This window comes from Rhipicephalus microplus, unplaced genomic scaffold (assembly GCF_043290135.1).
Source record: "Rhipicephalus microplus isolate Deutch F79 unplaced genomic scaffold, USDA_Rmic scaffold_13, whole genome shotgun sequence".
NCBI lineage: Eukaryota > Metazoa > Arthropoda > Arachnida > Ixodida > Ixodidae > Rhipicephalus > Rhipicephalus microplus.
The window spans coordinates 32607635-32620745 of NW_027464586.1; positions in this window are offsets into that span (position 1 = coordinate 32607635).

Genomic DNA, 13111 nt, shown 5'->3' on the forward strand with positions numbered 1-13111 from the left:
CCTTCTCCTGCCCGGGTATCTGGCATGGCACCATTGTCGCCTTCTCCTGCCATGCCCGGGTACCTGGCATGGCAGGAGAAGGCCCTAGGTACATACGGCAGTTTGCGTGCTGCAGCGTGGTTTGTTGGGGGCTCGTCATCTGTTGTGCACGATGTTGAAAGGGAAGCATTGTGGTTTTTTGTTGTCGTACTTTAACGAGCTCATCAGATCAGGAAAGCCTCGATTGTTCACTCGTTACAAGACCAGAAAATCAACATGTGCGACACGTGTACCAGCCACCGCGTGCACCGGCTGCCCGCCACGACCTACGAGGGCCCATTATTTCACTTTCACTACAAACACTAAAATTGCGTGGCCCAAGAACAAGTGAAAGCCCAAAGTCTCTCGAGCCGCAATTTTAACAGTGGATGAGCGAAGCGCAGCAGCTCCCACCATCGAAAAGGAGTCGTGCAGAGCTAGGCAAGTTTACGAGAGATAATAATACATTGCTGCGGCCCAGGCCACCGAAGTAGCAGCGCCCCCCCCCCCCCCCTTCCGTGTGTTTTAAACAGTGCTGATGTTGAGTTTCTTCGATTGAAATTTGTGGAAACGGCCGAGAAAAATATTATGTGAAGCAGATTGAGACTTCGCGTGGTGCGGGCCGTGGTTATGCCGGTCATGACGTTTTTTTCGCGTATGTTTTGACACCTTTTTTACCTTATATTTTACTTTTTTGTACGCTAATGTACAGTGGCGTCCCTGAAAATGATGGAGACCATGTTAGCGAATGAATTGACCAATTTTTTTAAAATTCTGACCCCCAACTCGAACCAATCGGGTATACTTCAAATTGAACTAATGTTGTTTCGCATCCTTTTTCAGAGTTTGTTTCAATGCAATACCCGAATTTCCGTGATACCCATCACGATTTTAACCTCTTCCCTGGCACGCTGATTGTGCATGCAGTGGTCACGGACAACTTTGTATGTGCAGTATTTCGGTAAGCTATCTCTGTTTGCAGGTAAGTGCTTGGCTATGGCACTTACCCGGAATGAAGTTACACCCGAAGCTGCAAATATCTCCGAGTTTCTTCAAATAGGTATTTTTTTTTGTTAATCTGCGCCAGCCAAACACGCCAGTGCTTTTCGGAAAATCGCAATGTGCGTTCTCAATTTTAGGTAAGGACGTTCGGCGAAGAAACTCCCCGAAGCTCTGCTCCCTCTTCGGGGACTACTAAATCAACTTGGCTCACTAGCAGCCCTCAAACTTGCATCGTGAGGCAAAACTAAACGGGCGCAAGCACGAGGAGACAACACGGCAGCGGTAGGCGACGTAGTCGGTAGGTACCCGGGCGCGTGTTTGACAACCGTATGCTGGAGGACACGCTAGAGAGAGGGGAGACGCCCGTGTCGTCTGCTACGGCGCTCATTGGCAGCGGCAACCACAAACGTCATTTCCGCGCTCAGTTAAATTTTTTTTCTGTTTTTTGTGGTCGCCGCGCCAGCAGCCAAGGCCGCCGCGGACTCGCTGGTAGCGTCGGTACTGAGAGCAGCTGTGTGTGGTGGGTTTTGTGAATCAGATTGCTTTTGGTTTTTTCTGAACTACTGAAACTTTAGGTAACCAGCATCAGGTAAACTGCGTCGGGGGTGTACTGAGAGCAGCTGCGTGGTGTGTTTTGTGAATCAGATTGCTTTTGGGTTGTTTCCGAACTACTGACACCGTACGTAAACAGTCTCGGGAAAATTGCGTAGACAGACTGCCCACAAGACGTATTTGTTTGCCGCAGCGTCGCTAGCATCAGGGCTCGCTTTTTCCCGTAGATCCCGCAGCATGTTCGTCACGTCTCTTAAACGCATGTCAAGTTTTCATCCGGTCGGCTTATTACGCTATTGCAGGTACGGCCGTACGTCACCGTTCATGTATTGACCAACTTCGAGGCTACCGACGGTATAGCCTACACGATCGACGCGTATCGTGAAAAATTGCGAGTTTAAACTATCATGTGCTCATAATACACCCCAGTCAGTTTTTTACCTGCAGCGAGAGTGGCGCAAAAACGTAAAACAGTTGTTCTATCACAGAGTATGTCCTGTTTTAAAATAAATTGCCTAGGTACTTGGCATTGCAGTGTCGGTTCGTGATGCCTGCCGCAGATTTGCGGACTTTGTGCAGCAGTCATTCTCCAAAATACTGCACGTGTATAACTTGCAGGAGACCCTGGGTAATATTTGAAGCGAAATTAGAGAGATATAGGACGGTTGCAGTGCAAAACAAAAATAAAATTTGCAACATGTGTGTGGCTCCCAACTTTATCACTGTGATGGTACTGAGAAGCTTAATACAATGGCGAAAAAAAAGATACATCGCAGGCAGATGGTGCAAAACGAAACTGAATGACGGTGAAGGGTTGCTTTAGTTTTCAATACATTACTGCAACAGTATGTTCGTTTATGCCGGATGCTCTATTTCTATTACTTCGAAGGCACGAGGGTGCCGCCGGAGGGAGTAGAAAATTCAATGCACAAAAATAAAGTAATCTAATTTAGTTTCTAACTTTACAGTGTTACGTATATGGTTGCGTGCTTCAGAGATGATCAGGTGTTTTACTATAAGTAAGCAAGAACTAATGGTCAGAGAAAGTAAAAATTCTCTGAATAATGTCATCAGGTTTCTCCTGTCTCAGCGATTTTTTTTTATTTTTCATGGTCCCAAACTAATTTATTATTTCTTCGTTTCCACATTAAGCCTTCGCTGTGAGTCACTCTTGCTGCCTTCATGTGGATGGCTTCACACAGGCAACATGCATATTCACAATAGGCTCCCAGCAGTTCTTCTGAACTCTAGTACCTGCTAGTGTGATATTTTTTGCGGTATAGTTCTCCCTCAACTGTTCTAATAAACTTTACATACATTGACTTGAACCAGCTGCGCTCAAGTATAAAGAGTGTTTTCCGAAGCAGAATGAAGAAAGTTCACCTACATTAGTGAACTGAACTAGGCCGGTTGGTATGTACATTATAAAATGTATTTAGACAAGTCGTACCATTCGGTTTAAAACTCGCAAGTAAAAGTAAGCACTGGACACTGCTGAAAACATGAACGGGAGCGTATGGCCGTTAGATGCGGCCGTTAGAATGACGATTCAAACTATAACAATGGGTGGTTAAAACTTAGGCATGAGCTAAACACACGTTATTATTAATATTTGTGGGGTTTAACGTCCCAAAACCACCATTTGATTATGAGAGACGCCGTAGTGGAGGGCTCCGGAAATTTTGACCACCTAGGGTTCTTTAACGTGCACCCAAATCTGAGCCCACGGGCCTACAACATTTCCGCCTCCATCGGAAATGCAGCCGCCGCAGCCGGGATTCGAACCCGCGACCTGCGGGTCAGCAGCCGAGTACCTTAGCCACTAGACCACCGGGCGGGGGCTAAACACACGTGGCGAAAAACGAGCTCCCACGCTATGGAACCCCGAGGCCACGGCCGTACGTCTCGCTCCAACGCGTAAATCTTGTCCGTCTACTACTCGTCGTAATGCCACGAGTGTGCGGATGCCGCCTGTCCACGCAGTCAGCCCGGACACTGTTTACTTACGGCTTCAGTAGTTCGGAAACAACCCCAAAGGCAATCGGATCACTGGCATATTATTGACACAACGCAGCACCGCGATCACCCAATCTTCACCCCGCGAGTGCGGCGAGAACAGATGAGGGCGTCAAAAATTGCGCGGAATTGACGTTTGCTGCGGTGGTCGCCAATGAGTGCCGTAGCAGACGACATGGGCGTCTCCCTTCTCTCTTGTGCGTTCTGCAGCATACGGTTGTCAAACACGCTACCCGGGCATGTCGGTGGTGCATTTCGGAAGTGACGAAAGGGCGCTGCGTGATGCACGTGCACACTATGTATAGCACCAACCACCGGCGAAGCAAAGAATGTGTTTCACAAAAAATAAAGGCTGCTGGCATGAATGATAGTCTTCTGCGCCTTGCGACCACAGCTGTCAAATGACTAACACGAAAGCGAGCGAGGAACTAGGCGGAGACACACAAAAACGGCATACTTTTGCACGCTGATGCAATGCATGCGAGCAACAGGAACTACGACTGCAAACCGTCTCGTTCGTTTAAGCCCATCGCTCTGCAGCGTAAACTTCGTAGATAGCGGACACGTATTTCTGTGCATGGAAAAAATAACGAGACGTAAACTGCACATCAGCAAGCATTTTGTGATTGCCAGTAGTCATCCATGGAATCACCGTGCCGTACACGTGAGTGAGGCTTAGTCGTCGAATGAGGTAGCGACGGTGTACCTCGGTTCATCGCTGGAGCTGCTGAATGTGCGTCGTTGACACGATCACGCAAGGCCGCTCAGGCTTTGTGTACGATTCAGTGGATTTTACGGATCGACAGTACTGGTAATGCAGATTCAGCCCATACGACACAACACCAAGTGGTAAAACTCTTTCATTATAGTTTAAAAGTTATTGAACATTAGGCAGGCTTGGAGTAAAAGGCATGTGTGTTGAAATGCTTACATCAGGCCACCGCAACTTCATACCTTCACCGTGCATGTTTATCGCTTAATCATTAGCAAAAAACAGTTTCTCCGAAAATACATGGGAGGTCAGACTATTGTTGCGGAACTTCGGGGTTATTTAAGCTATAGACACATCTGATGATCATCTAGACGAAGAAGTGTGGGAGCAATTCCGCACAGGCAAGCGATGACAAGTCGACACGATGATTTCAGGGAGCACTCCTTGGGGGTTCATGTATCTAATACAACTTTAATTTAGACACCGCACTAAGTTAGAAACACAATACATGGAAAATGACGGCATACCCGTCGCCTTGCATGACTGGTCTCCTGCGGTGAGATGCGCTGTTGACCCCGAGTCCGCTCACTCAAGAAGGGCCCGAGTCACTCCCTAATTAGGGTTTTCCAGCACCCAAGAGTGCGCACACCAATCAGGCAAGCCGAGGATAACAGATCCCAACACGACTTTTCGTGGTCGCGTGAAGTCGGCCTCGCAACAAAACGGTAGCAATGTTTTTTTTTTTGGGGCACATGCACTAAAACGGCTTTGACGCACAAACAAGTGATCAAATGTCGCTCCCCGACTGCCCTGGAGGACGCCAGCGGTGGTTCGCTCGTCTGGGGCAGTGGTGTTAGTGGTTAGAAAAAAAGAAAGGTACATAATTTCTGCAGCCCGGTTGGGAGCACGGCGCAGAGTCTGATTTGGCGCGCGGGTCGCACAGTGACCGACGGGGTGCAGCTTTTTCTGTTCAGACTCTCAGTCTTCCTCGAGGCGCCCTATTCGAGACAAGTCGTTAAATAGCGCATCTAACAAGATCATATGGCAAAGAAATTTAAAAACTTCAGCTCTATAGTTGATAAAGAGAAAAAGCTTTCCGCGAGAGTGTGCCTTCGCGACAATATGGTGCCTATATATACCCTGTGACTGAAGAGTAGGTGTGCAATGCGAATGGCAAACTGGGGTGAGTGTGAGTGTTGTAACGTTACGTGAATGTTCTGAGCAGGTTTGTGTACTGTGATCAATATTGTGTGCTCGAAGGTAATGAAATGAAAGTTACACTTGCGCTTGCTATGACTGCTGACGTAGTTTTCTTTTCTCAGTTGATGTAAAAATTTACTCCCATACTGACCTGAAAAAGTTCCCCAGATGGATGTAAATAAAAACTGCCGAAACCCATCCAAAGATCACTGTTGCGACTCCGGGTCCCGCGGATATCAGTTTGGTAGCGGGCCTCCGTCCTAGGACCCATCGTCGAACAAGTCAGAAGAGGCGCTCATATAAACGACAACAATTTATTTACATGCTTAGTAATTGAGAATTCAAAAACAGGTGATCAAGTGATCAAGTAGAAGTCAAGAACTGTATATGAGAACTGATGAACTGTAGAACTTCAAATACAAGAAAGTCTTCGGTTTATATAGCACCTCGTTGCCAACCCTGGGCGCATTGTCCGCGGCTTCCACCAATAGAGCACTCCATGGTGTAGGTGCTCTACCCACGAAGGAGAGGAAAGACACCAGACAATGCATGCGGAGAGGGCACAGTCCACACAATGCCTAAATATGGTCACCAAAGCACTGCACCGACGTTTTGACACACGTCACCAAGTTCGCGCCCGTCCGATGATTTTGGTTTTCAAGATTCTTCTGGCAGCTGGGTGAGGTTCGAAAAACCGGCTGCCAGTACACGTTTCACTTGCCTGACTGTTTGGGTAGGACAATGTAGTGGTGGGCCAGCATATCGTCAAAATATGCCACCCCATTCAGCCGATCCAATGGAAAAATGGAGGAAGGAGGAGTAGTCAATAAATCCCTCGTCGCCGAGGCGGGCTCAGGCAAGGGCTGCAGCAGATAGTGCATTATCCTTTTCATCACCCCCACATTCCATTCCTGGTTGTTTGCTAGAAGCTGTGGCTTAGCTGCACATATCCCGCGGCTCCGTTTGTCCTCGCAACATGCAGCCACAACAAATTTGGCTTTAGGTTGCAGCCTGAACTGCAAATACCATGCTGTTCCAAGGTTTCCAGATACTCGGTGACCTCGAAAATGGCCCAGCTGCCACCTTGTCTGCCTCTAAAGCCTTGCTCGCAGCCAATAAAATGGCCTTACTTGAGTCGAGCTCACAAGGGCCTCTCTTGGCTCGTGCGATTGCTCAACAGACTTCACATACGCATATGAAACACAACCACTGACCTAGTGAGTGCCAGACCATTCTGTCAAACCCCACCAGGCATATTTACCCTTTTACAACTAGTTAAAAGAAGTACACTAGTTATTCTAAATTCCTCTCCTACGTTTGAGTGAAACAGAATAACAGCACTGGAAGCACCCCGAACCTGAAACCTTGGATAGCGGTGTCTTCGATGTATTCACCATGAGTTCAACAAACTCTCAAAAGCACTAATCAATGGCCCTCGTCTAGGTCAGGAAAAAAATATTGCTGAACTCTCAAGAATGGCGTTCGCGTCAGGGACAGCGACTTAAACGCTCAGCGTTGCCTTCGGGCATCCCTCTTTTGAAACGTATGTCAAACGTATACTGTTGCAAAATGAGGCTTCAACGCAGAAGGCAACCATTCTTACAGAGAACAGAAGCAGTAGCTCCGAGAAAGGACGATGCTCCACCTGTATAAAACTCACTTGGCGCTCTAGTAAGCTAGTTTTCCGAGCTGCTTTCACTAGGCTTCTCCACCACAACAGGACATTTGCAAAACAACGAAAAGATCAAAACTAACAATTCTCGAATAAGTTCCGTTTACGCACAACGCAGAACTTAAGTCTTCGCGCGAGCTCTCTGCGGATGCTATAACCCCAGCTCAAACGTTACCGTTCTTCACGTCTCTAGTAGGACACACCTTGACAGACTGAAGTCTTTCTGATTAGAATCGGCTGCATCTTATAACTGTCAAAATTGTCGCTCTTACTCCGACTTTCGGCAACACGTAATGCTCCGCCTAAACTATCACACGATACTTAAGCATTCTATCAAAAGTGACGGAACTAAAACCTTGCGTAATCGTTCTGTTTGCTTAATGTTACATTATCATGCCAGCTACTTGGATAAAGAGCGCGCTGGGTTCTTTCAGGTGCTTTAGCTCTATTCGCACTTATATAGCACTGTAACATCACCCGACCAAACGTACGCTTTCGTACCACCTAAAAATCTTCTAACGGCGCGTTTGTTTGTAAATCTTTACAAGAACAAAAACATACCGCGTTCGGCACGAACCTTTTGAAACCAGTCTGTTTTCTTATCAAACCTTACATACAAAGGGAAACTCTTTCAAAGGTTCAAAACTGCAAGGATATTCAAATGATTTCCTTCCAGAAACTCTGGGTCGCATTCTGCGAAAAGCTTGCAGCTCACCTTCACGCTTTCAGCCTTACACGTAGCAGTCTTGTTCTCTGCAGCTTTCGCAATCGCCAGAGGCCACAATCAGCGCGAGCTCCAAGCCCAACTTTGCTACCTCGCCTCATTCCTGATTCTGGCTGCCTTTCTTCGTGACATCGAAGATTTCTGAAGTGCGGATGAAAGACTTGCCATTGTCCTTTGTCAATTGGTTCCACCCGGAATTTAGGACCAACAACCTTTCTTTTAGGAACTTTTCGACATCGTTGTTGACGCGAACCTGTCCTCTTTAACTATGCCTTTCTTCTTGGGGACGCGTGTCTTTTTCCGCTACTTCTCTCTCGCCAATTTCGCCTTACCGCACGCCTCAAAGGACGTTTTATTGAATTACCCGATGACCAACCCTTCCGTTTTCGCTGCGGCTTGCCCTCTGCCTCCACCTTTTGTACTGCTGCACGTCCCCGCTTCCTTCTTTTGCGGTGAAGCTTACCTACAACCTTTATTTGGTTGCTACGAACTTCCCTGGTTGCGTCATAAGTAATCCTACAGTTGAGGTGTGCCTGTGGACCACCCCATCTGCAGCCTTTGCCCTTCGGCTTTCCCACTCCATTGCTCTGTCGAGCTAATTTATCTGTGCTACCCCTCAAAAACTAGACAATGGCCCCCGCACAGATCTAAATACTTGGACATTCGCGTCCTTCTCTATTTCCGGCTAGTTTTTATCGGCCGGCCGATCATTTACGTGCCGCTGCACGAGGCATGTCTCTAACAACACACAATTTCTGTTCACGTTGCTGGGATTAGACTTTTCCTCGAAACGATCCTCCACCGAACTTGCGCCTGTTTTTACACCTATGACCGCCTCGCAATGTACTTTCTGAACCTCTGAGGCATTTCCCACGCTTTCTGTAGGAAATACTTTCAACGACAGCTCGCCCTCGCTGGCAGTACTGTCGAGTTCTAGTAGCGTTATGTCTTCGCTACATTTAGGACTACCTTCGTTGTACTCTCTTTCAGCGTCCGAAAGGTCATTCCTAAGCGGAGGCTCGAGCGTGGTCTCCAGCTGATCAATCTGTTCAATGACCCTATCAGGGCAACTGGAACAAGCCTCGGTCTCACATTGAACACACTTTGTACTTGCTACAGTTTGCATACCATCCACCGTCCCCCTCTCTACATGCACTACCTTCGCACCATCGGAGAGTCGCGTACTTTCCCTTGGCGCAATTTCACTAACAATGACCTTTTGCTCTTTTCTCTCCGCCGAAGGATTACTTTGCATGTCGCACTGATAGAGACGCGTACCTTTCTCGGGTGGTACCTCGCAAACAGTGGCTTTCTCAGTGACTTCACACTGCACCGTACTCGGCACTTCACCGCACCTTTCGGGCTCTACACATACTGATCATATACACGACCAAAGACGCTTCCGATTCTGTGCCCTAGTTATACGATTCATCCTTGCAATGTCTTTGTCTAATGCTCGCATTATAGCCTCGTGTATACGTATCCTTTCGGCTTCTTCTGCCTCATCTTTCTGGGCCTCTGCCTCTTTTCTCCGGGCTTCTGCCTGTTGAATGCTCTCGACATACTCTGAGAAATCCTCATCGCTTGTCCCTGTCCCGACGATCCGCCCAATCAGTTCTATTATGTTTGGGGAGTCCGACACATTTAGTTTCAACTCCTCTACGATCGCTAGCAATACGGGTTTTCGCAGGGCTTTCAGATTCATGACTGCTTCTGATACCGTTCTCTGTTTCACAAATTATTCCTGTCTTGCAGTTAATTAACCCTGACAACAACGACAGCCATAGTTTTCTGCCTTGCCTCAAGTTACCTGTTAACTTAGTCTGCAAAAGCTTCCTTAAGCTCTTACACGGAATCCTGTTCTGTCACTGTTAACTTTGCCGTCACCCACAAATTATAGCTTATACAAGCTATATCACAATTATCTGTCAGACGCAAGTTATCTGTTAACCTGATGACTAAAATAGCTCTGTCACTGTTAACCTTGCCGTCACCCACAGACGATAGCTTAATCAAGATATCAAATAATCTGCCTGACGCCAGTTACACAATGACCGAAAAAGCTATTCTCCCTACCAGCGTTGATGGTAGGGAGAAAATGATGGAGACCATGTTAGCGAATGAATTGACCAATTTTTTTAAAATTCTGACCCCCAACTCGAACCAATCGGGTATACTTCAAATTGAACTAATGTTGTTTCGCATCCTTTTTCAGAGTTTGTTTCAATGCAATACCCGAATTTCCGTGATACCCATCACGATTTTAACCTCTTCCCTGGCACGCTGATTGTGCATGCAGTGGTCACGGACAACTTTGTATGTGCAGTATTTCGGTAAGCTATCTCTGTTTGCAGGTAAGTGCTTGGCTATGGCACTTACCCGGAATGAAGTTACACCCGAAGCTGCAAATATCTCCGAGTTTCTTCAAATAGGTATTTTTTTTTTGTTAATCTGCGCCAGCCAAACACGCCAGTGCTTTTCGGAAAATCGCAATGTGCGTTCTCAATTTTAGGTAAGGACGTTCGGCGAAGAAACTCCCCGAAGCTCTGCTCCCTCTTCGGGGACTACTAAATCAACTTGGCTCACTAGCAGCCCTCAAACTTGCATCGTGAGGCAAAACTAAACGGGCGCAAGCACGAGGAGACAACACGGCAGCGGTAGGCGACGTAGTCGGTAGGTACCCGGGCGCGTGTTTGACAACCGTATGCTGGAGGACACGCTAGAGAGAGGGGAGACGCCCGTGTCGTCTGCTACGGCGCTCATTGGCAGCGGCAACCACAAACGTCATTTCCGCGCTCAGTTAAATTTTTTTTCTGTTTTTTGTGGTCGCCGCGCCAGCAGCCAAGGCCGCCGCGGACTCGCTGGTAGCGTCGGTACTGAGAGCAGCTGTGTGTGGTGGGTTTTGTGAATCAGATTGCTTTTGGTTTTTTCTGAACTACTGAAACTTTAGGTAACCAGCATCAGGTAAACTGCGTCGGGGGTGTACTGAGAGCAGCTGCGTGGTGTGTTTTGTGAATCAGATTGCTTTTGGGTTGTTTCCGAACTACTGACACCGTACGTAAACAGTCTCGGGAAAATTGCGTAGACAGACTGCCCACAAGACGTATTTGTTTGCCGCAGCGTCGCTAGCATCAGGGCTCGCTTTTTCCCGTAGATCCCGCAGCATGTTCGTCACGTCTCTTAAACGCATGTCAAGTTTTCATCCGGTCGGCTTATTACGCTATTGCAGGTACGGCCGTACGTCACCGTTCATGTATTGACCAACTTCGAGGCTACCGACGGTATAGCCTACACGATCGACGCGTATCGTGAAAAATTGCGAGTTTAAACTATCATGTGCTCATAATACACCCCAGTCAGTTTTTTACCTGCAGCGAGAGTGGCGCAAAAACGTAAAACAGTTGTTCTATCACAGAGTATGTCCTGTTTTAAAATAAATTGCCTAGGTACTTGGCATTGCAGTGTCGGTTCGTGATGCCTGCCGCAGATTTGCGGACTTTGTGCAGCAGTCATTCTCCAAAATACTGCACGTGTATAACTTGCAGGAGACCCTGGGTAATATTTGAAGCGAAATTAGAGAGATATAGGACGGTTGCAGTGCAAAACAAAAATAAAATTTGCAACATGTGTGTGGCTCCCAACTTTATCACTGTGATGGTACTGAGAAGCTTAATACAATGGCGAAAAAAAAGATACATCGCAGGCAGATGGTGCAAAACGAAACTGAATGACGGTGAAGGGTTGCTTTAGTTTTCAATACATTACTGCAACAGTATGTTCGTTTATGCCGGATGCTCTATTTCTATTACTTCGAAGGCACGAGGGTGCCGCCGGAGGGAGTAGAAAATTCAATGCACAAAAATAAAGTAATCTAATTTAGTTTCTAACTTTACAGTGTTACGTATATGGTTGCGTGCTTCAGAGATGATCAGGTGTTTTACTATAAGTAAGCAAGAACTAATGGTCAGAGAAAGTAAAAATTCTCTGAATAATGTCATCAGGTTTCTCCTGTCTCAGCGATTTTTTTTTATTTTTCATGGTCCCAAACTAATTTATTATTTCTTCGTTTCCACATTAAGCCTTCGCTGTGAGTCACTCTTGCTGCCTTCATGTGGATGGCTTCACACAGGCAACATGCATATTCACAATAGGCTCCCAGCAGTTCTTCTGAACTCTAGTACCTGCTAGTGTGATATTTTTTGCGGTATAGTTCTCCCTCAACTGTTCTAATAAACTTTACATACATTGACTTGAACCAGCTGCGCTCAAGTATAAAGAGTGTTTTCCGAAGCAGAATGAAGAAAGTTCACCTACATTAGTGAACTGAACTAGGCCGGTTGGTATGTACATTATAAAATGTATTTAGACAAGTCGTACCATTCGGTTTAAAACTCGCAAGTAAAAGTAAGCACTGGACACTGCTGAAAACATGAACGGGAGCGTATGGCCGTTAGATGCGGCCGTTAGAATGACGATTCAAACTATAACAATGGGTGGTTAAAACTTAGGCATGAGCTAAACACACGTTATTATTAATATTTGTGGGGTTTAACGTCCCAAAACCACCATTTGATTATGAGAGACGCCGTAGTGGAGGGCTCCGGAAATTTTGACCACCTAGGGTTCTTTAACGTGCACCCAAATCTGAGCCCACGGGCCTACAACATTTCCGCCTCCATCGGAAATGCAGCCGCCGCAGCCGGGATTCGAACCCGCGACCTGCGGGTCAGCAGCCGAGTACCTTAGCCACTAGACCACCGGGCGGGGGCTAAACACACGTGGCGAAAAACGAGCTCCCACGCTATGGAACCCCGAGGCCACGGCCGTACGTCTCGCTCCAACGCGTAAATCTTGTCCGTCTACTACTCGTCGTAATGCCACGAGTGTGCGGATGCCGCCTGTCCACGCAGTCAGCCCGGACACTGTTTACTTACGGCTTCAGTAGTTCGGAAACAACCCCAAAGGCAATCGGATCACTGGCATATTATTGACACAACGCAGCACCGCGATCACCCAATCTTCACCCCGCGAGTGCGGCGAGAACAGATGAGGGCGTCAAAAATTGCGCGGAATTGACGTTTGCTGCGGTGGTCGCCAATGAGTGCCGTAGCAGACGACATGGGCGTCTCCCTTCTCTCTTGTGCGTTCTGCAGCATACGGTTGTCAAACACGCTACCCGGGCATGTCGGTGGTGCATTTCGGAAGTGACGAAAGG